At 54.0% G+C, this 25,814-nt stretch overlaps 1 protein-coding gene across 1 annotated transcript in view; it reads left to right on the top strand.

The window, feature by feature from the left end:
• Positions 1-25,814, top strand: part of FECH (ferrochelatase) — a 271,577-nt gene that overhangs the window by 188,348 nt on the left and 57,415 nt on the right. The window lies entirely within an intron of this gene.

Raw genomic sequence — 25,814 nt, 5'->3', positions numbered from 1 at the left:
GTACTCGGGCCAGTCAAAGGGTATAGTTCAGTCTGTGCAACTCCTCAGCAGCTCACTAATTGTTCGCCAGTAAGAGCCCAGGCCAGGGCAGCTCAACAGCTGCCCTGGCCCACCCCTAACTCATTACATCTGGGGCAGAGCGCATCGTCTCGGCAGAAGTATTTGTTGATCAACTCGGGCGTGAGGTAGGCTCTATGAACAATAAAAAGCTGTATCTGGCGAAGTCGCATGTTTCTGGGGATGCGCACCGGATTTTTAAGGACCCTTTCCCACTCTGTGTCTGTTAGTGGCCGCCCCAGGTCTAGCTCCCATTTGACTTTAAGGGGATCCAAACTAACCGCCACGTGTTCCCTTAATGATGCCGCAAACCAGCGGACCAGGTGTCTGCCCCTCCCCATGACATGGAGGTACTGCATGGTTAAATGCTGCTTGGGCTCTGTTGCTACGTCTCCCCATCTAGCAGTCAGCTTCGCTATCAGTGAGCGGTGCATTTAGAACCCCCCCGGGTGGAAGCCCCTCCTCTGCTACCAGCGTCTCGTATGCCGTAAGCTCCCCATCCCTGTACAGATCACAGAGCGTGTGTATGTCGGCCTCCCGCCACTCCGCGAGCATGGAGGATGTGAGCACCCCTTCACCATTAGGTGAGCCCTCCAATGGTATAGCAGGCGCATAAGGAACCATATTTTGGGTAAGGTATAAGGCTCTCCGGTAGCACTTGTATGCCACCGCCAGGAGGAGCGGTGTTGGGTGCTCAGTCGATGCTATGGGGTGGAAAAGTTTAGATGTACGCTCTAGGGAGTGTGGCGGCATTACCGTGTCTGTATCATCTCTACCTCTGTCCGCCTACCAGCGAGCAACCCATTGTAGCTGCGCGGCTAGGTAGTAGTGTTCAAAGCAAAGGGCAGCCAGGCCCCCCCGATCTGTTGGCAGGAATAGCTTCGCCAGCGCCAGCCTATGCCTATAGGTGCCCCAGATAAAGTCCCGCAGTATCTTATTGAGCATAGTGAAAAATTAAGCCGGGATAAATAGCGGTAAATTGACAAAGTAGTACAGGAGGCGGGAAAGCATGACCATTTTAGCAAGTGCCACTATGCCCATAGTTGTCAGCGGGATCGTGTTCCAAAAGTGTATCTGAGACCTAAGCGCTGCAACCACCCTCCCAAGATTTCCATCAATCCGGTCAGCTGGGTGACTATATCTGTATCTCCAGGTACCTAAAGGTGTCTTCTTTCCATTGGACTTGTGTCCCCTTGAGGTCGTATCCCGGGTCTCTGGTCCCTTCACTGAAAGTGTAAAGGCAAGATTTACCCGCGTTTACTCGGAGCCCCGAGATGTCAGCAAACGTGTGCAGCAGCTGGGCCAGCTGCCCCGGTATGCGTCCCACATCCCTCACAAACACCAGCAGATAGTCAGCATATAGCGATACATGATGGACTGCGTTTCCCATCTGGATACCATGACCAAGAGTCTGGCGTATATGGCTACGGCCAGGGGCTCGATTGCTAGCGCGAACAGTAGCGGGGACAGAGGGCACCCCTGCCGGGTGCCCCGGCCCACCGCCACCGCCTCTGAGATGTAAGGGCCCAATCGCACTCGGACTACGGGGTTCCTGTATAATAGGTCAACCATTTGGAGGAATTCCACGTCCAACCCGTAGCGCGGTAACACCGCCGATAGATAGCCCTATTCTAGGCAGTCAAACGCCTTCTCCAGGTCTAATATCAGGCACCCTGCCCCAGGCCACTCCCTCGTGGCCTCAGCTGTCACCCTGAAATATCTCCTGAGGTTCAATGATGTATATCTCGCTGGGACAAACCTGTTCTGGTCAGTGTGTATTAAGTGGGGGATCACCGGCGCCAGCCGTTCCGCTAGCACCTTAGCAAAGACCTTATAGTCCACGTTGAGCATCGCCAGAGGCCTCTAGGAACCCAGGGCCGTGGGGTCTCTGTCCGGTTTAGGTTGGGAAACCAGAAATGCCTCCCGCATTGAGGGGGGCAGCGATCCTTCCTCCACCGCTGTAGTGTATAACTTGTGGAATAATGGAGTCAGGGTTTCCTGGTACGCTTTATAGTATTTGGCGGGCAAGCCGTCTGGCCCCAGGGTTTTCCCGGATACCATGGACTGGATCGCCTCCCCAACTTCCTCCAATGAAAGGGGCGCATTGAGTGTCTCCTTTTGTTCCTCGCAGGCCTTGGGCAATTGAACAGAGTCCAAGAACCCCTCAGAGATGTGCCTGCAGCCGACGGTATGGGCTCTATACAGCTGCGCATAGTGATCCGTCAGGGCACGGTGGGTTTCACGTTGCGTATACACCATCCTTCCTCCTGCTGTGCGGACAGCTCCTATTGGGGCACCGCGCCCCTCTTGCTTTATCAACCAGGCCAGCAGTCGGCCTGCTCTGTCTGCCTTAGCATGCGTTCTGGCTGTGTGTGCTGCATAGTTGTGACACCTTAACCTCTCTAAAAGCTCCGCATGCCTAGGGAGAAGGTCCCCCAGTCTGCGTGAGTGCCCGCCCCCTCCTTCCCCTTCCCGCTCATATTGTAGGAGCTCAGCCTCCAGGCGCGCCAGGGAGGCGGAGAGCACTCTGCGTATGTTCCATGTGACCCCCATACGGTGCCCCCAGACGGCCACCTTGTGTGCATCCCATTCTATCATGGCGTTGCTCGCTGTCCCTTCATTGGCATCAAAATACGCGAGGATGGCCGTGCCCAGCGACGAGCGGAACTCTGAGTCCTCTAGCACTGTAGGCTGTAGTCTCCACGTAGGGATAGGCGGGCGGGCCGCCTCCCAACTAATCTGAAACCACAGGGGGTTGTGATCGAAGTGCGTTCTACCCAGGTACTCTGATTGTGTAATAAGTGGGAGCAGGGACTGGGAACCCACTATCCTATCCAACCAGACATGCAAGTCGTGGACTGCTGAGTAGTAAGAATAGATTCTATCTACTGGATGCTGTGCGCGCCATAGCTCCTGTATCGCCCAGTGTGTAAGCCAGCGCTGAAACGCCTGCGCATTGGACGCTACTGCTGCAACTCGGAGGGGGGGGAAGGACCTGTCCAGGTGCACATCCAACACCAAGTTAAAGTACCCGCCAAGTAGCCAAGGAAGCCCAGCATAAGGGTGGAGGACCTGGGTCAGCTGTGCTAGGAAGGAGGGCTGGTCTACGTTCGGAGCATAAAGTGATCCTAATAGTACCTCCTGACCATTCAGCTTCCCCCGCACTAGGGAATACCTGCCCTCTTGGTCTACTTTCGTTTCTTCACATATAAAGGGAATGCCCGCCACTTACCCATATCAGGGTGCCTGGTGCATGCGCCGAGAGGCCGTACCATAGACTTGCCCCCTCCAAAGCCTGCGGAGCTTGTCAAGTTCTGTCTGGGTCATGTGGGTCTCCTGCAGGATGGCGATCCCTACCGCATGCCGCTGCAGGTAGGAAAAGACAGAGTATCGTTTCAACAGTGTGTGCATACCACGTATGTTCCAAGTCACGATGTTAGTGTGCGTCATGTGTCCGGGTAAGTCAACGCAGCGCGGGGCAAAGAGGTTTCTTCGGGGGGGGGGGGGCGGGCCAGAGGCGCAATCCAAGGGGAGCATATCTGTGTGCCGCAACTTAAACATAACAACAACCGCAAACAATGCAACTAGTGGGGCGAATCCCCGAAAGGGCATGCATTCAAACCTCAAATTAAACCACGTATGGTGAATTGCTAGTCCAGTGTAGTAGCTAGTGGGGTGTGTGTGGTGTCAGCAACTAGTCTGCGCTACGCCCCTATCTCAAGCCTCCCGTGCTCGCAAGAGGTGTGCATTGAGACATAGACTGGTCAATCTTGCAGGTTCGGATTGGACCACAACTGTAGGAGCCTGTGAATGTAGCAGCTGCGCAGCGCATCCCACCCTCTGACTCGTAAGGCATCTCTCGGACATCCACATCAATTACATTGAGTGACAGAAGCGCTTCTAGCATATATCACATTTCAGTAGCATGTGCGCGGACATATTAAGGAGATACAGTGCACACATGTGTGGGTTGTGAAGAGATGCATCATAGCCCTGCATGATCACATGATCTGGTCAGCCATCTGAGGTGTCACTACTGGCATGTTCAAGTCTTCGTAGAACACGGTGGATGGGGATGACAAACCACTGGTTCCCGGATCACTTTGTGCATGGGTCTCCACGCGGCTATTGTTGTTCACTGTCCCCCAGGGTCGCCACCACCTCGAGCGCTTCCTGTCGTTCCAGTCTTATCTTCTCTGGATTGGGCACAACTGGGCCCAGCCCCATGTCTCGGCGAGCCCCCCGCCGTCTGCGCCACCTCGATCTCCTCTCCTGCCAGCCACCGTCCTCCGGGCCTGGGGGTCTTGTTCCTTTCGACTTCCCCGTCTCCTCCAGCCAGTCCCAAACGTCCGATGGGGCATCAAAAAAGCAGATACCCTCCTTCGAGACCACTCGGAGGCGAGATGGGAATAACAGGGAGTAAGGCAACCCAGCTCCCGCAGTTGCGCTTCACCGCCATGTAGGTGCTCCTCCGTCTCTGAACCGCTGCTGTATAGTCTGGAAAGAACATCACTGACCAGTTCCCACAGTGATGTCGACCAGTTTCCTGGTCTTGCGGAACACCACGTCACGGTCCCGATAATTAAGGAGTTTGAAGAGGAACAGACAAGGTCGAGCTCCCAGCTTGGGCTTCTGCGCTGGCACTCTGGGCACCCTCACCACCACAAATGGCGGCGATAGAACCCCCCCGGGGCAGGAGATCAAGCAACCAGTTCTCAACGTACTGTTCCCTCCTCGCCCTCCGGAAGGCCTACCACGTGGACATTGTTGTGCCGAGAGCGCCCCTCTGCATCCTCTATGCGGTCCTCGAGTGCATGGACTCGGTCGATCATATCTTGGAGCGCTATAGTGTGGTTTTGAACCACAGGTTGAATCTCTTGAAGTGTCTGGCTTTGCAAGGCAACCGACTCCACTAACTTGCGATGATTGGCATGGAGAAAGGTGAAATCTGACATGACTTTGTCGATCTGTGTCTGCTAACACAGTGTCCATTTTGGCCGTGAGGGCCGCCGCTTGGGGCTCCATGCTTCCAATCTGTCACCCCCCCACCCCCCCCCCCCCCCCCCCCGGGAGGATCGAGACTGTCAGCCCTCTGCTGTCCATTTTTCGGTTTCTCCCTCAGCCGGCCCATCGCGAGTTGTTGCGCCGTTGTCATCCGCAGACGGTCGTTGGCTCAGACGAGCGCGATCAACTACAGGCCACCTGAACCTGGGCCTCTTCTTGAGGACAGAGGAGAAATCTGCTGTGTTAGTCCTGCGGTAGCGCTGTCAGTAGAGAAGGGGGGGGAGAAACCCTCCCCGGGATGGTCGCCGCCGTTATCTGGGGGTCCTGTCGCACCTCAGTAGCTACCGTCCTTAGGGATTGCTCAGTTTGCAGCGCGCCTACCCCTTGTGGCACAGGGGTATTCCTCCGCCGTCTTCACCAGGTGCCACCCCGCTGCTCTCACCCTTCCGTCCAACGCCGCTCGACCCCACCTGGCGCTCTCGGCCGGCGAGCGTTTCAATTCCACGAAAGGATTGGCACAGCACACCCAGGACACCTCTGGCCACCCAGGCCCTCCTCCATACACGATGCAGCTCTCACGCTAGGGGCATGCCACTCCGGCTGCGGTCTTGCCCAAGATGGCGCTGCCTCCAAAATGGCGCCCAAGTCTCAGTGTGGCAGGGCACAGTCACTCAGGCCTCACCAGCCGGGTCTACCTCCGCGCCTCCTGGCACTGCCGACACACCAAAGTCATGATTCCCCTGCACCAGTGGGTCGCTCTTAGATTATCTCACCAGGCGCAGTGCGGCGTCTCTCTTACTTGCCTGCCGGAGGGGGGCCTCATCGATTTCACCCTGTGGAAATGTCCGCCGCAATTGTCCCCAATCACCAGCCTGGCCTCTCACCGCGGTCTTCGCCATACCGTACACCAGCCGTGACAGCTCTCACAGACTCCGGAGTAGCTCCAACTTTGGGGGATCACCCCCTCACGCAGTCTCTCTGGGGCCACACCTCCACAGCAGGCCAGTTCAGGGTCTGGACCCAGTCCTTCTCTGAGCTTGCTGGCACCGTGGCCTCAGACCGCAGGATTAGCAGCTACCTTCTGGGCCCCCAAGCTCGCTCCCCCGGCCCATGCCTCTCGCTGCCTGAGGTCTCAACACCTCGCCAGCAGGCAGACGATAGCCGGCTCCCCGGGGTACAGATGGCCGCCTCAATGCGCAACTTCGGTGACAGGCCTCACAGCCCGCAAGCTGGGACGCCTCCCACGGCGCCTCAGTATCTCTACAAGCCCTCCTTCCGCCCCGGGGCCACACTCCTCGCCTCTGGTTGCAGACGTTGTGGCAGGTAGGGTGGGCCCGCAGTTCTTAGTAGGCCTCGGCGCTCAAGTGACACAGGGCCCAGTTCTCAGGGCCTCCGCCGTGAATCCCGGGGGGCAGTCGGTTCCTCCACCAGCACCTTCCCCCCCACTGCAGCATGCTGTCTCTGTGCAGGCCCTGGTGCACCACGCGTAGATGCTCTGCCGCTGCGGATTTCCAGATCCCGTCGCAGCTTTCGTAGCGTCCTACACAGGCCGCGGGTCAGGGCCTCACCGTTGCCGTCTCGCTGCCTTCGCACGCCCGCCTCCTACTCCACGCTCCTCCTCACAGCGCCCGATAGCGGACGCGGGCAGCCTGGGACAGTGAGGCCTGCTGATCCCGCGAGTCACACCGCCCGTTCAGCCTCACAGGGACGCCAGGCACCAGGGCAGTGCCCAGCGTCCCCGGCAGTGTCCCAGCGCCACCACAGGCCCCACCAGTGACCGTTGGGTCCCGGAGCACTTTTCGCGCCTTCGCCACCGGAGCCGCTCGGCTGCAGCCGGTCCTCAGTGTCCTCTCCTGTGCCTTCCGATCAAGGAACCACCGGGTCTCGCAGGCTCCCCGCTGCGTCCTCTCACTGTTCCTGCTCAGTGTGATCACGGGAGACACCTCAAGAGGATAAACTTCAGGAGAAGTAGGGGTCTTATGTCGGAGCGCTAGCAGTTCGCGTCCGCCATGATGGCTGGCTGGCCACGCCCCCTTTACTGATTCCTAGTTTATCATGAAACCCCAATGCCATTGTGCACCCCTGTCTTCTTACCGTACAACTTAATTTGAATTTCCGGCCTGCCTTATAGCTTCATAACATCAAAGCTTCAAATTTAAACTACTCTGAATGAATGAATTGAATGAAAGGGCATTTGTAAAATGCACTATTGCTTCAGGGGGTCTCCTGTTGGTCTGCACCTCTGCCGTCACTACATAAAAGATCTAAGCAGTTAGTCCTGGTTAAAGAGCCATGTCTTCAGTTTTATTTCTTAACTGAGAAGTGGCTGTGATGCTCCACAGCTTAGGGGGTAGTTCATTCCAGGCTAGAGGCCTTAAAGAAGAACGATCTGCCGTCTGTCTTAGAGTACCGGATCCTGGGGATTTCCGCTAAAAAAGCATTGCCTAAGCAAAGGCACCTAGAGGGGACATAGAAACTAATCCTTTCCTTGAGGTATCCAGCACCTGTCTAATTAGGTGCCCTATGGACCAAGACAAGGTTCTTGAAGAAGACTATATGTTCGAGGCATGTGGGCTGCTGAATTCATATCTTAGCATAGTACGCCGCCTAGTGTTGGGTCCGAATGTTTGCACCTTGTTGTCTTGGAAGAGTCTTCGAAGTATCACGAGATAGGTGACTCCTCACCTGGACTACAGTGCGCATGGGCATCTTCTCCATCTTCAGATTGTTTTTTCCACCATTGGGTTCCGACGCACTTCGATAACTCCAACTTCGAGACCGAAGTTTTCCAACTTTCGACCGCTATAACTTTATACTTTTGACGGTATTGTTTCCGCTCGGTATCCCTCTACTCGACAAAACTTCCATTTCTCTCCGGTCGTCGACGCGGGCCGTTAAGCCTTTTCGACGCCACGCGGACCTTCTGCTGATGGAAAGGACCCCGTTTAAAAAATGCCCAGAGTGTGGAGCCAAATTTCCACACGGCGACAAGCATAGAGTATGCAACAGGTGCCTATCTCCGGAGCACAACGAAGAAAACTGTCCAGCTGTGCTCTGTTCCGGTCCAAAAAGACTATCCGGAACCGAAGAGCCGCTCGACTAGAAATGCAGCGGCAGGCACCAGAACTGGATAACATTTTCAAAGACGAACATGAACTCCCAGAGGCAGAGGGCTCGGAAGATCTCGAAATAGTAGCCGTAGAGGACCAGTCGGACTCCGATGACCAGATCACAACGGGGCAAACCGTGAGTAGCAAAGCCCCTACCCCGCCTCCACCTCCACACAAGGCTCTGGTCAAAGCATCGCACAAAAGCCTTAGCCGTGACCGAAACACCACCTCCAGAAGCCCCGCCTTCCGGCTCTGCTCCGAAGACCATACCCAAGCCTTCCGGTACCCCGGGACCGAGCAAAGCCACTCCACCCCAAAAGGTCATCAACACCAGTAAAGCCGTCGATACGAAAAAGGCCGTCGATCCAAAAAAGACCTACGAGCCAAAGAAAGCCTTCGAGCCGGAAAGGCCCCTCGAACAGAGAAAGGTCGTCGAGCCGAAGAAGGTCGTCGAGCCGAAGAAGGTGGTCGAACCGAAGAAGGTGGTCGAACCGAAGAAGGTGGTCGAACCGAAGAAGGTGGTCGAACCGAAGAAGGTGGTCGAACCGAAGAAGGTGGTCGAACCGAAGAAGGCCATCGAACCGAACAAGGCCGTCGAACCGAACAAGGCGAAAAAGGCCGTCGAGGCGAAAAAGGTCGCCGAGGCGAAAAAGGTCGTCGAGGCGAAAAAGGTCGCCGAGCTGAAGAAGGCCGACGAGCCGAAGAAGGTCGCAGAGCCTAAAAAAGGCGTTGAGCAAAAAAAAGCTGTTGAGTCGAAAAAGGTGGTTGAACAGAAAAAGGTTGTCGACCCGGAAAAGGCAGTCGAACCGAAAAAAAGCGTCGAGCCGAAAACGCCCGTTGAGCCTAAAAAGCCCGTTGAGCCTAAAAAGGCTTCACACCATAAAAACGTCCAGCCTAAAGAGACACTCGACCCGAAAAAAGCCGTACAGCCAAAAAAGCAAAATCTTCAGCGCCACGGACAGAGGAGGAAGAACTCTTGCGCCCAGATCCACAACAAAGACTATATAGACTGTGAAACAGGACATATAGTCTACAATAAAAACAAAAGAAGACTGGACACTGAAGCCCCTTCTGTTCCTCCCAAGAAAAAGGACTTTGGCACATCCCCCTCAAGACCTTACACACCTCCTCCTTTCACTCCCAACATGCCTTATGTCCCATATTCTCCTTCACTTGTAGATTATGATCAGGAAGAAGACATGGGGGAAGATCCTCAGGATGATTTCATACCACCTGACGATCCAGGGAACCCAAATGACACATGGAGTGACCATAATGACCCCGATGACACAGATTACACACAACCCATACCCGATCCCACTACATACCCCACAAAGCCGTCTCCTACTGACGACACTGTTGCTTTTAACCAACTAGTGGACAGTGCAGCTCAGTGTCATGGTGTACACATGCACACTGGCCCTATAGAGGAGGATTTCCTATTTAACACCTTCCCAACATCAGAAAAGAGTGTACGTCCCTATGCTAAAAGGGGTACTAAAGCACGCACCAGACATCTTTAAAGACCCAGCCAGGGCGCGTGTACTCAATCCAAGGATTGAAAAGAAATATAAACCGGTCCCTACAGACCCCTCTTATATCAAGTCTCAACTACCACTAGACTCCCTAGTTGTGCCTAATGCTAGGAAAAGAGCTAACTCACAAACAACGGGTGATGCTTCCCCTCCTGACAAGGAGTCAAAAATACTAGAAGCATCAGGGAAAAGAGTGACCTCTCAGGCTGTAAATACCTGGAAGATTGCAAATACACAAGCTCTCATAGCACGCTATGACAGAGCACACTATGACAAACTGGAGGGATTACTACAACACCTACCAGAACCCTATAAGGCAAAAGCTAATGACCTAATACAAGAAGGGAAATTCATTACTAACGCATCCATAAAATGCGCCCTTGATGTAGCCGCTAGGTCTATCAACACTAGTGTATTGCTACGCCGGCATGCCTGGCTTCGCATTTCAGGGTTTAAAAATGAAGTGCAATCTACCATACTCAATCAACCTATTAACCAGGATTTCTTATTTGGACCTGCAGTGGATACCATCTTAGAAAATATGAAAAAAGATACTGACACTGCTAAGTCCATGGGTGCATTTCAGTTTCAACAGTCTAGGAGCTCTTTTCGTCGCTCCTCCTTTCGAGGCTCCGGCAGATGCAACACATCACAAACATCTTCATAATATTTAAGTACTACACAAGGCACCTTTAATAAAGGCTCCAATAGAGGAGGTTATAGAGGAAACAATAACAAAGGCAGAGGACGTGGTAATAATAACACCCGAGCCGCCACCAAACAGTGACTTTCTCACACTCCCTCCTGACCACTTAACACCTGTCAGAAGAAGATTAACACAATTCCTACCAGTCTGGAATGCCATTACTACAGACAGGTGGGTGAGACAAGTTATCCAGTATGGTTACTGCCTGGAACTCCAATCTACTCCACCCAACATGCCACCCAAACACTGTCCAATGTCCAAAGAACACATCACGCTGTTACAACAGGAGGTGAAATCCATGCTAGAAAAAGGTGGCATAGAGCCAGTCCCATTTCAACATCAAGGGACAGGGGTATACTCTCTATACTTCCTCATTCCCAAAAAAGACGACTCCCTCAGACCAATATTGGACCTCATACCTTTGAACCAATACATTCACTCGGATCATTTCCATATGATCACTCTACAACAGGTACTCCCACTACTCCAGCAAGGCAACTTCCTCGCAACATTAGACCTCAAGGATCCATACTTTCACATACCCATACATCCAGCTCACAGGAAAAACCTCAGGTTCACAATAGAAGGTCAGCACTATCAATTCAAAGTCCTCCCCTTCGGTGTAACCACAGCACCAAGGGTTTTTACAAAATGCCTAGCAGTAGTGGTAGCACACCTCCGAAGGCAACACATCCATGTGTTCCCCTACCTTGACGATTGGCTCATAAAAGCCAATTCGTACGTACAGTGTGCCAGCCATACCTCACAGACTATCCAGCTCCTGCACAATCTAGGATTCTCAATAAATTACCCAAAATCACATCTGCAACCCTCCCACATACAGCAATATCTGGGAGCAACAATAGACTCCTCCGTAGCAAAGGCATATCCAAATCCAGCCAGGATAGCCAACATACAATCTCTCATCCAAACATTTCAGCCACAACACTCCCTACCAGCTCGAGTGTTCATGCAGCTTATAGGCATGATTGACTCCTGCATATTCATCGTCCCTCATACTCTGCTTCAGATGCGCCCCTTACAGGAATGCCTAGCGCGCCAGTGGAACAAAGCTCAAGGACAACTAAAAGACCTAGTGTTGGTAGACAGTCACACTTACCGCTCTCTGCAGTGGTGGAACCCACAAAACCTTTCCAAAGGGCGACTGTTCCAAGAGGCGGTTCCACAGGTAGTATTAACAGCGGACGCATCACTGACAGGTTGGGGAGCCCATCTCCTTCAATATACAGTCCAAGGTCTCTGGACAGTCAAACAAAAGACTCTACATATAAACCACTTCGAGTTACTGGCAATATTCCTAGCGATGAGAGCTTTTCAGAAATACTTGTGCAACAAGACTGTGTTGATCCGGACGGACAACATGACAGCCATGTACTACATCCAGAAACAGGGGGGCACCCACTCTTTGCAACTATCTCACCTAGCACAGAGCATATGGAAGTGGGCAATTCCACAACATTTATCTCCTGGCAGAACACCTCCCAGGGATAGACAACCAGATAGCAGACCTACTAAGCCGACAGTCAGCAAGTACACGAATGGGAGATTCATCCTCAAGTTCTCCAACCATTCTTCCAAGAGTGGGGACATCCAGACATAGATCTGTTTGCCACCAACGAAAACTCAAAATGCCCATCCTTCACCGCCAGGTTCCCACACCCGTTGTCACAAGGCAATGCGAAATGGATGAACTGGTCAGGCAGATTTGCGTACACTTTTCCACCAACCCCAATGATTCCATTAGTGGCACGCAAGCTAAGGCAACACACTCACAATGATCCTGGTTGCTCCCACATGGGCAAGACAGCCATGGTACACAACGCTCCTGGAACTCTCAGTAGTTCCTCACCAAAGACTGTGCCTTCGCCACAACTGCTGACGCAGAACCATGGAGAAATCAGGCATCCAGATCACAATCAGATGAACCTAACGATCTAGCTCCTGAAGTCTTAGAATTCGTATATCTTAACTTGCCTCCAGATTGTCTGAACATTATCAAATAACCAAGGTGTCCCACTTCCAGAGCATGTTACGAAGCTAAATGGTAAAGATTTGTTATTTACTGTAATAATAATCAAATCAATCCATTGGATGCCTCCATCCAAAATGTAATCTGTTACTTGCTAAACCTTCAGAGATGTAACCTAGCATACTCATCCATAAGGCTACACCTCGCTGCTATAGCAGCATATCTTCAAAACAGACAACACGTGTCCCTATTCAGAATCCCACCTATCAAAGCTTTTATTGAAGGACTTAAAAGAATTATCCCTCCAAAGCATCCACCTTCTCCAGTCTGGAACTTAAACATAGTACTTACCAGACTCATGGGACCTCCCTTCGAACCACTTCATTCATGTGAACTACAATTCTTAACATGGAAAGTGACATTTTTAATTGCTATTACCTCCCTCAGGTGAGTGAGTGCGCTACAGGCACTAACCATTCAGGAACCTTTCATGCAAATTTTCCACAATAAAGTAGTTCTGCGTACAAACCCTAAATTTATGCCAAAAGTTATATCCACTTTCCACATCAATCAGTCCATAGAATTGCCAGTTGTCTTTCAAAACCCGCAATCTGTAGCGGAAAGAGCCCTACACACACAAAGAGCTCTTTTATATTACGTTGACAGAACAAAATCATTCAGGAAGACAAAGCAACTATTTGTCGCTTTTTCACCACAACATAAGGGCAATCCCATTTCCAAATCAGGAATAGCCAGATGGATAGTTAAATGCATTCAAATATGCTATCAAAAAGCAAAACGCACTTTAACAGTTCCCCCTAAAGCGCACTCAAAGCGTAAAATGGGGGCATCCATGGCTTTCCTAGGAAATATTCTCTTAGAAGACATATGTAGGGCAGCTACATGGTCTACCATACACACTTTCACAAAACACTACTGTGTTGACATGCAAGCCAAACAACAAGCTTCTGTAGGCCAGGCTGTCCTTAAAACTCTGTTTCAAACCACTGCAGCGGATACAAGCGACCACCGCTAGAGGAGAAACTGCTATACAGTCTGTTAAGATGTGAATTCAGCAGCCCACATGCCTCGAACGGCAAATGCTACTTACCAGTATGCATCTGTTCTTGGCATGCAGGGCTGCTGACATTCATTTTTTTTGTCAACTCTGTTTATTGGCATTTGTTTTTTAAACAAAGAGAACAATTCAACATTGCAATAGGGACAGCATTGTAGACAGTTTAGTTCTTCAGCCTTGCCCGGCCTGAGCTACCCAATCGCCTTTACATAACCATAGTGCATTATGACTTTACACACAGGTAATATGCACTGCCTCCTAGGGCGCCGGAGAGTGTCCGCAGTATAAAAAAGTCAATGCCCCCTAGCCTTGTATAAAGTGACAAATTATATATATATATATATATATATATATATATATATATATATATATATATATATATATATATATATATAACTACAGAAGATCGTTTGTAACAGAACAGAAACAATAGACTGCGGCATCGTTACATAGGTGCAATACTGATCGTTCCCATGCCCACCCTAGGAGCCCCACCCCCCTCATCCCTCCCCTACCCAACCCCCTGTAGGCCCACTTGTCTCAGCTGCTTTGCTTTCCCTATGTGTTTTCATGGCGTGCACCAATCTGTGTGTCAGGTGCGTTGTCCGCTTTGTGCCCACCCACAGCTCGCTGTGTCTGACTAATCTCCTGTCCCCCTGCGCTCGCAGCGATGTCAGTTGTCTGTAAAGCGTTGAGCATGCGCTCCCAGTGTTCCGCCATGGGTTCCCTGCGGAGGCCCACTATTTACTCCCTCCGGATGGCAGTCCACTCCGCTCGGGCCCACGATTGTAGGGACAGAACCCACGCCCGCACATTTGGCGCAGAGCTCGCCTTCCACCTTCTGGTAAGGAGGCGCGTCGCTGTTACCATCCCCAAATCCAGGAAGCGGGACAACGCCTTGTCCTTAGGTGAGCGCCTAAAGTGGTGCAAAAGGTATTCGGGCCAGACACATGGGATGGTGCGGCCTGTGCACCGTGCAAGGAACCCACTAACATCCCTCCAGTAAGTACCAAGCCCGGGGAAGTGCCACAAGAGATGAAGGAGGTCTGCGTTCACCACACCACACCTAGGGCAGGAAGCATCCGTCCTATGGAAGTACTTATTATTAAGTGAGGTAGGCCCTGTGAACTATGTATATCTGGATTTGGCTGAAGCGCATATTTCTGGGAATGCGTACCAGGCTTTTTAGAATCTGTTCCCATTTTTTGTCCGCCAGCGCTCGACCCAGGTCTCGCTCCCACTTTCCGCGTAGCGGGGTCAAGTCCATTTCTGTGTGTACCCTTAGCGAAGCTGCAAACCACTTGATCAGATGCCTGCCTCTGCCCATGACATGCAGGTATTGTATAGTCAGATGTTGCATTGGCGCCTCCGCGATATCGCCCCACCGAGCCGCCATGCGGGCTGTGAGTGAGCGGTGCAGGAGGAACCCCCCAGGTGGCAGCCCAGCGTCTGTGACCAGGGTCTCGTAGGGTATCAGTGCTCCGTCTTGGTACAAGTCGCCCAACGTGTGGACATCCGCTTCCCGCCATTGTTATAGCAAGCAGCGCGTGAGGACCCTCCCGGCGAGCCCTCCAGCGGCACCGCTGGTGCATACGGAAGCACCGTTCTCGTGAGCTGCAGTGCCCTGCGGAAGCATCGGGATGCCAGCAGCAGCGGGGCGGGGCGCAAGGGCGTCGCTAATGGGTGAAACAGTGCAGTGATCCGCTCCAGAGTGTAGGGCGGGTCATTCGTGGCAGTATCTTCTCTACCCCTGTCTGCTAACTATCGGGTGATCCATTGCAGCTGCGCCGCCAGGTAGTAGTGCTCGAAGCAGGGAACGGCCAATCCGCTTTTGTCTGTGGGCAGGAATAGCTTCCCGAGCGCCAGCCGGTGGCGGGACGCTCCCCATACAAAGTCGCGCAGGATCTTGTTGCGTTTGGAGAAGAAGGACGCGGGTACGAATAGGGGCAAGTTCGCCAAGTGGTACAGAAGGCGAGGAAGCATCACCATTTTGGCGAGGGCAACTCTGCCAGTGGGCGCGTGGACCAGAAGCCAATTTGAGCCCGAAGGGCAGTCACCGCCCTACCCAGGTTTCCATCGAATAAGTCTGCCGGTTGTCGGAAGATCTGGATCCCCAGATATTTAAACGTGTCCGCTTTCCATTGGACCCGAGTGCCAAGGAGGCTATACTCCGGATCAGCTACGTCACTGCAGAACGCGTAGAGGCATGACTTGTCTGCGTTTACTCTGAGCCCCGATAAATCGGCAAAGCGTTGCAGTAGGTGGGCCAGTCTCTCCGGTACACTGTTCACATCGCGGATGAAGACCAACAGGTCATCAGCATACAAAGATACGTGATGGACTCCATCGCCTAGCGGTATCCAGTCGGCCAAGGTTTGTCTCATGGCCGCAGCTAAAGGTTCTATGGCCAGCGCGAAGAGTAGCGGAGACAGAGGACATCCCTGACGGGTGCCCCTCCCCACCGCCACTGCCTCCGAAATATAGGGACCCAGCCTGACGCGGACCACCGGGTACAGGAGCCCCACCATCTGTAAGAAGTTTGCTTCCAACTCTAACTTCTCCAGTACCAGCGACAGTTAGCCCCATTCTAGGCAATCTAAGGCCTTTTCCAAGTCCAGCACCAGGCACCCTGCCCTGGGCCAGGCCCTCATCGCTTCCGCCGACACCCTGAAATACCTCCTGAGGTTCAGGGATGTGGACCGTGCCGGGACGAATCCGTTCTGATCTGGGTGGACTAAGTGCGGGACCATAGGCGCCAGGGGTTCCGCAAGAATTTTGGCGAGCACCTTGTAGTCGGTATTGAGCATAGCCAGCGGGCGATAGGATCCTAAAGACATGGGGTCTCTGTCAGGTTTAGGAAGGGTCACTAGAAACGCCTCCTGCATGGACGCTGGGAGGTGGCCCGCATCTACCGATGCCCTGTACACCCGGAGGAGGTGAGGCGCCAGGATGTCCCTGTTCGCCTTATAGTATTCAGCTGGCAGGCCGTCAGGCCCCGGTGTTTTCCCAGTCGCCAATACTTGGATCGCATCTCCCACCTCCTCCAACGTAAGTGGGGCACCCAGGTCCGCCTTCTGACTCTCCGGGGTGGCGGGTAGCGCGACCGACTCCAAAAAGTCAGCCAGCATGTGCACAGGGCCCGTGCCTCTAGCTCTGTAGAGGTCCCGGTAGTATCCTGTCATCGCCCGATGGATCTCACGTTGAGTGTATACCACCGTTCCCTCCCCCACGCGAATGGCGCCGATCGGGATATTACGCTCTGCCTTCCGCACCAGCTAGGCCAGCAGACGACCAGCTCTATCCGCCTTAGCATGTGTCTTGGCGACATTTGCTGCATAGTTGTGGTACCTCAGACGTTCGATGAGAAAGCGCGTGGTCGCCACGAAGGTCCCCGAGTATGATCGCATGCCTGCCAGTCCCCTCCCCTTCCCTCTCATATCTTAGAAGTTCGGACTCTATGCGGGCCAGGGAGGTTGACACCTGTGCGCGGATGTTCCATGTTTCACCTATGCAATGTCCGCGTATGGTCGCCTTATGGGCATCCCACTCCACCAGTGGGTCGCTCGCGGAGTCCTCGTTCTCTTCAAAGTAAGCCAGTTTGGCCGTACCCAGCGAGGACCTAAACTCGGAGTCCTCCAGCGCTGCCGGCTGCAGCCGCCACGTGGGGACTGGAGGTCGGTCCGCTTCCCAGCTAAGTTGGAACCAAAGGGGATTGTGATCTGAGTGCGTTCTGCCTAGGTACTCCGACTTAGTCAAGAGCGGGAGCAGGGATTGGGAGCCAACTATTCGGTCCAGGCGAACATGAAGGTCGTGTACTGACTAGTGATGTAATATGAGTATATTTTGTCTGTAGGGTGCTGTACGCGCCAGAGGTCATGTATGTCCCAGTGCGATAACCAGTCCCGCATTGCCTGCACCATCGATGCCGCTGTTGCTGCGCGTAGGGGTGGAAAGGAGCGGTCCAGGTGTGTGTCTAGGACCATGTTGAAGTCTCCGCCTAGTAGCCAAGGGAGGCCCATATACCGCTGGAGGACAAGGTTCAAGGACGCCAGGAAGGCAGGCTGGTCCGTGTTGGGGGTGTAAATGGAACCTAACAATATCTCTTGCCCATTGAGCCTCCCCTTTGCAAAGATGTACCTTCCCTCAGGGTCTACCTGGGTGTCAGTACATATAAATGGGACACCTGCTCGTACCCAAATCAAGGTGCCGCGCGCATGCGCTGAGTAAGTCGTTCCATGTACCTGACCTCTCCAGCGTCTACAGAGGCGGTCCAATTCCACTGGGGATATATGGGTCTCCTGGAGGAGTGCTATCCCCACACTATGCCGCTGCATGTAGGCAAAGACAGAATACCGGCGCGACGGGGTATGCATGCCGTGGATGTTCCAGGTCATGATGTTAGTGCACGCCATAGTCTGTGTTGAGGTGTGATTTGGGGGTCAGGGGGGACGCCATACTGGGCCAGGGGCCGGACTCTCGAGCGGGAGTGTCTGATTGCCGCTTCTGAAACATGTGAACTAGAATTAACAAGTTAACTTCATGGGCGAGTTCCCCACGGGGCATGCGTCCAAACTAGATGGTGTATGAACCTTTTAATGTAACGTGTCCGCAACTCAGGGGAATGCGGTGGAGCGCGCAGCCAGTTGTTACCTCGGGATGTCCCTTGACCAAAGGCTCTTAAGTCTACTGCGAGATATTTGAGGATAATTAAGTAGTGTAATGCCCCGAATTGGCGCGGGTTGTCCCCGAAAGCCCCCCCCCCCGTGTGGGCCTGGTACCCAGCCTCCCGCTAAACAAGAGCGCGGTGGCGTGTCTGCGCCTCGCCAACAGTACCTAGAGTCTGACCCACACAAAACGCTAGAGCTGGCTTACAGTGCTCAACCGCTCATCGCGGCAGACACACAGGATACAACTGACAATATGCTGCATACATACAGTCCATCAGTCCATCTCGAGGTCTTCCCCAGTCACATTATGAAGTCAGCTGTCTGGGGTGTCACCACCGGCAGGGTAGTGTCGTCTGACATCTCAGTGGAAGGCGAGGACGACCCGCTTGCACCGGCGTCGCTCTGTGGCCTGGAGCCCAGACCTCCTTCAACATTCTCCACCCCCAGTGCCGCAACCGCTTCAATTGCTTCATGCCGTTCTTGCCATATTTTCTCGGAGCTGGGCGCTGCTTGTCCCGGGCCTGCAGCCCGCCGGATCCCCCTCTTCCTCCGCCGCCTTCTGGAACGTTGTTCGTGCCAGCCACCCTCCTCCGGGCCCACTAGCCGTGCTCCAGACCATTGTCCAGTCTCTTCCAGCCAGTCCCAGACTTTCGATGGGTCCTCGAAGAAGTGGGTGCACCCCCTTGGCGACCACTCTCAGTCAGGAGGGGAACAACAGCGAGTACGGCAGTTCCAGTTCCCGCAACTGTTTCTTCACCGCCAAGTACGAGCCGCGCCTCCTCTGGACGCCCTGTGCTCCACAGAAGTGGACGCTCCTCACGCAGCTCCCTGCCCGAGACTGGTATCGTTGCGCTTTACTGATAAACTGCTTCTCACCTTTTAAGAATATCTGCGCTTCCGATTTCACTGCTCCTGCAACCATCTACGCGCCTGAATGCAATAGGGTTGTAGCGCTTTTCCTGATTGCAATTGTAACGTAGCGCTTGACCTTTGAGCTGCGCTTTAATCGTTTTATGCGATTGTACTTTGCTGCCTCACCTGCGTGTGAAATTTGGGCCTGTGTAGATTAATTTCTGCCTTTACAAAGCGTTTTTGGGGTCACGGTATTGCCGCATTTGGCTGTTGACTAGCTGCCTTTTTGTTGTTGTTGATTGTGCCCCCCAGCCCGGCCCTCCACCTAGATCCCGCCTCCCAGCTGCCCCTCCCTCGCCCCCCCTCCACCCCATGCGCGCCGAAGGTGCGCCAAAGGTAAGCCCGTCTACGCCTGGACCGCGCCCAGCGCCTTTCCCCCTGGTCCCCGCCACACCCAACCCACTAAACTCACCTATGATGCCGCAACTCTCCTCGCCCTCAACCCCGGACGCACACCACAATGCTGTGAAGCCACCCCAGGACGCACCCACGGCCCATTCGCCTGCCTCTCCTGCAAGTTCAACTGCTTCAGAACCCTCACCAAATCCACTTCCTCCATACACAACTCCGACTCTAACCGCCTGAAGTGCATCCTACTCAACACCCGCTCGGTCCACAAACACGCTACCGAAATCTGGGACCTACTCGACACTGCGTCACCGGACATCGCCTTCCTTACAGAAACATGGATGAACACATCATCAGCACCTGACATCGCCATAGCCATACCGAACGACTACAAGATTATCCGCAAAGACCGCTCCAACCAAACAGGAGGAGGCATCGCCATCATCCATAGGAACACCATCAAAATCACGACCAGCTCCGACGACAATCTTGCAACCGCCGAACACCTCCACTTTCAGATCCACACCGACCCCAGGACCACACTTAGAGGCACCCTCATCTACAGGCCTCCAGGAACCCGCACTCAATTCAGCGATGACTTCACCGACTTCATCAGCCCACATGCCCTCACCTCCGAGAACTACATTCTGTTGGGAGACCTCAACTTCCACCTTGAAAACAAACACGACAGCAACACCTCCACCCTTCTGGATAACCTGGCCAATCTCGGACTCAAACAACTTGTTGACACCCCCACTCATGTAGCCGGACACACGCTCGACCCTATCTTCACCTCCAGCAAGCACATTTCCTTCGACCGCACCACAGCTCTCCATTGGACGGACCACAGCTGTGTTCACTTCAGCTACAAAACCACCCTGAACCACAACCGCCCACAACCCATTCCTCGGAGAAACTGGAACAAAATCACCTCCGACCAACTCCTCTCATCACTCAACCAAAATCCTCCCACCCTCTCATTGGACCCAAACCAAGCAGCCACCGATCTCAAGCAATGGATCACCCACAGTGCTGACGAATTAGCACCCCTGAAAAAGCACCAGATCAAACCAGCCAGCAAAAAGACTTCCTGGTTCAATGATGATCTTAAAAAATCCAAGAAACTATGCCGCACCCTGGAGAAAACATGGAGAAAAAACCCAACCACCGACAACATGGCCACCCTCAAAGCAGCCACCCGTAACCACCACCAACTGATTCGATCCGCCAAGAAATCAGCATTCAAGGATCGTCTCGACAACAACACCCACAACAGCAAGGAACTTTTCAACATCGTCAAAGAATTCACCAACCCCACCGCAGCATCTAACGACATCACCCCCTCACAAGACCTCTGCGACGCATTATCCTCCTTCTTCTACAACAAAATCGCCGACATCCACAACCGTTTCGAGAACACTCCCAACGATCTACCCTCCCCACTCCCCTCAGATCCCATTCCGCCAACTAATTACCTTAGCGCCTGGAACACAATCACCACTGAAGACACCATCCGCCTAATGAACTCAATCCACTCTGGCTCACCAACCGACCCCTGCCCCCACCACATCTTCAACAAAGCTGACTCCATCATCGCACCCCATCTTCGTGATGTCATCAACTGCTCGTTCAACTCTGCCACCTTTCCAGAAAGTTGGAAACACGCCGAACTCAGCGCCCTCTTGAAGAAACCCACAGCAGACCCCTCTGAACTTAAAAACTACTGACCCATATCCCTCCTCCCTTTCCCCGCCAAAGTAATTGAGAAAGCCGTCAACAGCCAGCTCGCCGCCTTCCTTGAATCCAACAACTCCCTCGATCCATCTCAATCTGGATTTCGAGCCAAACACAGCACCGAAACCGCCCTCATTGCAGCGACAGATGACATCCGAACACTACTGGACAACGGAGAAACTGCGGCCCTCATTCTACTCGACCTCTCCGCCGCTTTCGACACGGTCTGCCACAGCACCCTTATACAACGCCTCAGCAACATCGGCATACAAGGAAAAGCCCTGGACTGGATCATCTCGTTCCTCGCCGGGAGAACTCAAAGAGTCCGACTTCCCCCATTCAACTCAGAAGCCACAGAAGTCATCTGTGGAGTACCACAAGGGTATTCACTCAGTCCCACCCTCTTCAACGTCTACATGAGCCCACTCGCATCCATCGCGCGCCAACACAACCTCAATATCATCTCTTACGCCGACGACACCCAATTAATACTTTCCCTCACCAAAGACCCGAACACCGCCAAAACCAATCTTCACGAAGGCATGAAAGAAGTAGCCGAATGGATGAAACAGAGCCGCCTAAAACTCAACTCAGACAAAACTGAAGTGCTCATCCTAGGATCCTCACCCTCGGCCTGGGACGACTCTTGGTGGCCTTCCGCCCTGGGCTCAGCACCCACACCCACTGACCACGCACGTAACTTTGGCTTCATCCTAGACTCCTCTCTCTCGATGTCCAGACAAGTTAACGCAGTCTCATCCTCCTGCTTCAACGTACTTCGCATCCTCAAAAAGATCTTCCGCTGGATCCCCCTCGAAACAAGAAAGACTGTGACCCACGCACTGGTCACGAGTCGTCTGGATTATGGTAATACACTATACGCCGGAATCACAGCAAAATTACAGAAAAAACTCCAACGCATCCAAAACTCATCAGCAAGACTCATATTGGACATCCCTCGCCGAGACCACATCACCGGACACCTAAAGGACCTCCACTGGCTTCCCGTCAACAAAAGAATTACGTTCCGTCTTCTCACCCACGCACACAAGGCCCTCTACAACCTAGGACCCGAATGCCTCAACTCTCGACTATCCTTCTACAAACCCACCCGCCAACTAAGATCGTCCAATCAAGCCCTCGCCACAGTCCCGCGCATCCGAAAATCCACCATGGGTGGCAGATCCTTCTCCTTCCTGGCTGCCAAGACCTGGAACTCACTCCCCTCTCACCTCCGCCTTACTCAAAACCACTTCTCCTTCAGAAAAGAACTTAAAACCTGGCTATTCGACAAATAATGAACCCCCTCCCCAAGCGCCTTGAGACCCTCTGGGTGAGTAGTGCGCTATATAAATGCTAGAACTTTAACTTGAACTTGGACTGTGGCAATGTAATCGGGAAATAACATTACGTGGCTGTTGCCCACTTTGAGGTCCCTCATCCTCCGGGTCTCGTAGAGCACAGCGTCCCGGTCCCGGTAGTTGAGGAGTTTGAAAAGAAACGGGCGAGGACGGGCACCGGGTCTCTGTGCTTGCGCTGGCACTCTATGCGCTCTTTCCACCACAAAGTGCGGGGACAGCGTGCCCGCCGGCAGGAGCATCTGCAGCCAGGTCTCTATGTAGTATTCGGGGTCCCTCCCTTCCTCTCCCTCCGGCAGGCCGACCACTCGGACATTGTTGCGTCGAGAACGCCCTTCCGCATCCTCTGCTCGGTCCTCCAATGCGTGTACTCTGTCCATCAGGTCTTGTAGCACTGAGGCATGGCTGTGTACTACCGGCTGGAGTTCCTGGACCGATTGGCGCTGCGCGGTGACTGATTCCGACAGTTTGCGGTGGTCCGCATGGCGCAGCGTGAAGTCGGACGTGACTTTATCGATTCGCGCTTCCAGGGAGGTCTTGCTTTGCGCTAAGGTGGTTCCGATTCGTTACACTGCCGCCAGAACCGTGTCCATCTTGGCCGCTCGCCTCTGCTCCTGTATGGGGTCAGGGCCACTCGCCCCCTGCTGTTTCACCTGTGTCTTGTCCCGAAGCCTGCCCATTGCTAGTTGCTGCGCCGTGGGCATCAATGCGTCCGATTCCGACCTGGGGACAGCCGCAGAGGGGATCTTCTGCCCCAGCAGTCAACTTTATGCACGGGGTGCGAGGATCAGTAGTTTGGTCCGACCCCCCTCTCGGCCCTCCACCCCCTGGACGTTCAAGTGCAGTAAATGTAAATGTTTTTGAGCTTGTAAAGCGCACTGCTACCCGTCCATAGGTCTCCTGGCGCTGTATAACTCTGGGGAACCCGTCCTGGCTTTCCCTGTGGGATGGTCCCTTGCTGGGAGTCCCCAAGGTGGAGCCAGGCATCCCCGGAATTGGTGGGGCCTTTGTGGAGATTAGGCAAGCTAATGCCCAGAGTTGCCGAGTGGAACCCCTGATTAGAGTAAGCACCGAAGCGAGAATTATCGAGTCCGCTGACCAAGGTCCACGACCCTGCCGCGTCGGGAATTGAACCCTGGTCCCGGGCCGACTTCTGCTCTCGGGCCTGCCGCCTCTAACCAGTGAGCCACACTACTCCACTGCAGTCCGTCGCCAATGTCAGCACTGCAACGCACCTAGCCTCGCGAGGAAGGGGAGTCGCTGTATCCTGGGTCCGCTCCGATTTCGTCAACTCAGGGGACCCCCTCGTCGCCCAGGCTGTCCGCAGTAACGGCAGGGAGGAGCGCGGTACCGGCAGCCCAGGAGCAAAGGCCGCACGATTCCGGGACCACCAAAATGGCACCTAGAGCAAGATGCAAGATGGCGCCCACTTGCTGCAGATCTCGTTTGGGGGCGTTTTCCTCTCCTCCTTGGCCGCAGACACCTTTACCCCTCTGTCGTCCCAGGGCCAGCTTCCAGCGCCCCCGCAGCTGTGCACAGACCGGCATGGGCGAGCAGCTCCTTGCTGTCCAGCGACCCCCCCTTAGTGGCGGCAAGCAGCTCCAGCCGCGCTACGCCTCAGTTGTCCACGGCGAGCTATGGGCTCCCACCCAGGATCACAGTGTGCGCCCGTAAGTGGCGTGGGAAGCGTCGCAGTGCTTCGCAGGGGTCTTGTCTGGACGTTGCTGTGCCCCCGGTGCTTCTCTGGTCCCGAGGCGCTCCACCGCCAAAATGGCCGCCCTGCAGCCGGTGTTGTCGCTGCCCTCTTCTCTAGCTGCAGGGGGGGGGGGACTCGTCTATGGTAGCCTCCCTCTGCGCTGCCGATGCGGTCCTGGGGGTGCGCTTGGTGGGGGCCCCCCTCCTTCCTCGCTCCTCACCTTATCACAGGACCAGTGTGGCTCTCCTCTGATATGTCTCGTCACCGTGGGCCCCACCGCCTTGCCTCCTGCCGCACCAAGCTTGCGTTAGGCGTCCGCTCGCTCGTGGCACCGCCGGCCACCTCCTGACGCCTTCCTGCTCCCGCAGGTTGCACCGCTGCTGCCTCCGGAGTGCTCTCCCCAGGCTGACATGCCTCGTCTCCGTGGGCCCCACCGCCTTGTCTCCCGCGCCGCACCAGACTGTCGCTAGGGGTCCGCTCGCTCGCGGCCCCGCCGGCCGCCTCCTGGCACCTTCCTGCTCTTGCAGGTTGCACTGCTGCTGCCTCCGGAGTTTTCTCCCCAGGCTGTTAGAGGCAGCCCACGGAGTCTTCACTCTCCAGCTTCTGCACCCGGCGGGCCGTTTCCTGGTTACCGCAGCCCGGGCGGGTTCCGCAACTTTTTCCCCCCGGCTCTCCGCGCCTCTGCACGGCAGTGTCCGTTCCGATGCCCCCCCCCCCCCCGCCACAAAAATCGCCGCAGGTCTCGTCAGCGGCTCGTACAGGGGTCCCGCGCCAATTCCGCTCAGCGCGGTGGAGATGTCCTCGCAATCAGGATAATTAACGGATAATTACAGTGCCATGTGGACGGGGCTCTAAGGAATCGCGTCCGCCATGCTGCCTGGCTGGCTACGCCCCCCCAGGGCTGCTGACATTCATATCGCCCACCCTCCTCCCCGTGCCTGTCACAGCTGCATGGTTATCTTCTTTACATACATTTACATGGTCATCTCTTACTTTACTATACTCCATCTTTGCCACAATGGCGAAAAACAATCTGAAGATAGAGAAGATGCCCATGCGCACTGTAGTCCAGGGGAGGAGTCACCTATACTATACTTCGAAGACTCTTCCAAGACAACAAGGTGCAAACATCCGGAGCCAACACTAGGCAGCGATCTATGCTAAGATATGAATGTCAGCAACCCTACATGCCAAGAACAGATGCATACTGGTAAGTAGCATTTGCCTTTTTATAGAAAGGCAGTGGAGCACCTGCAGATGCTGGAACACGTTTTAACTCAGAGGCAGCCCCAAATGTCTGCTGCATTGTGGACCACCTGCAACTTGTTTGTGAGATAATCAGGCAGACCCAGATACAGTATTTAATATTATAAAGGCTAGGTTATGGTAATGCCTTGTATCACCTGTTTCCTAGCTATGAAAGATAAAAAGTGTAAAAAGCGTTCTTAAAATATGCAATAGTCCAAAACAAGCTCAGACTCCTGAATTCACTCTAAGTATAAAGGAAGGACAATCATCAAGTTTGATTCCTACATGTTTTACTGAATTTGCCTGGTGCCCCAGAAAGGGGGACGTCAGCTAGCCAAAAGGATTACCATGTTTCCTGGGCCTTCACTGTA

Source organism: Lissotriton helveticus, chromosome 2_1 (assembly GCF_964261635.1).
Source record: "Lissotriton helveticus chromosome 2_1, aLisHel1.1, whole genome shotgun sequence".
NCBI lineage: Eukaryota > Metazoa > Chordata > Amphibia > Caudata > Salamandridae > Lissotriton > Lissotriton helveticus.
This window is presented reverse-complemented; position numbering and strand designations above follow the sequence as displayed.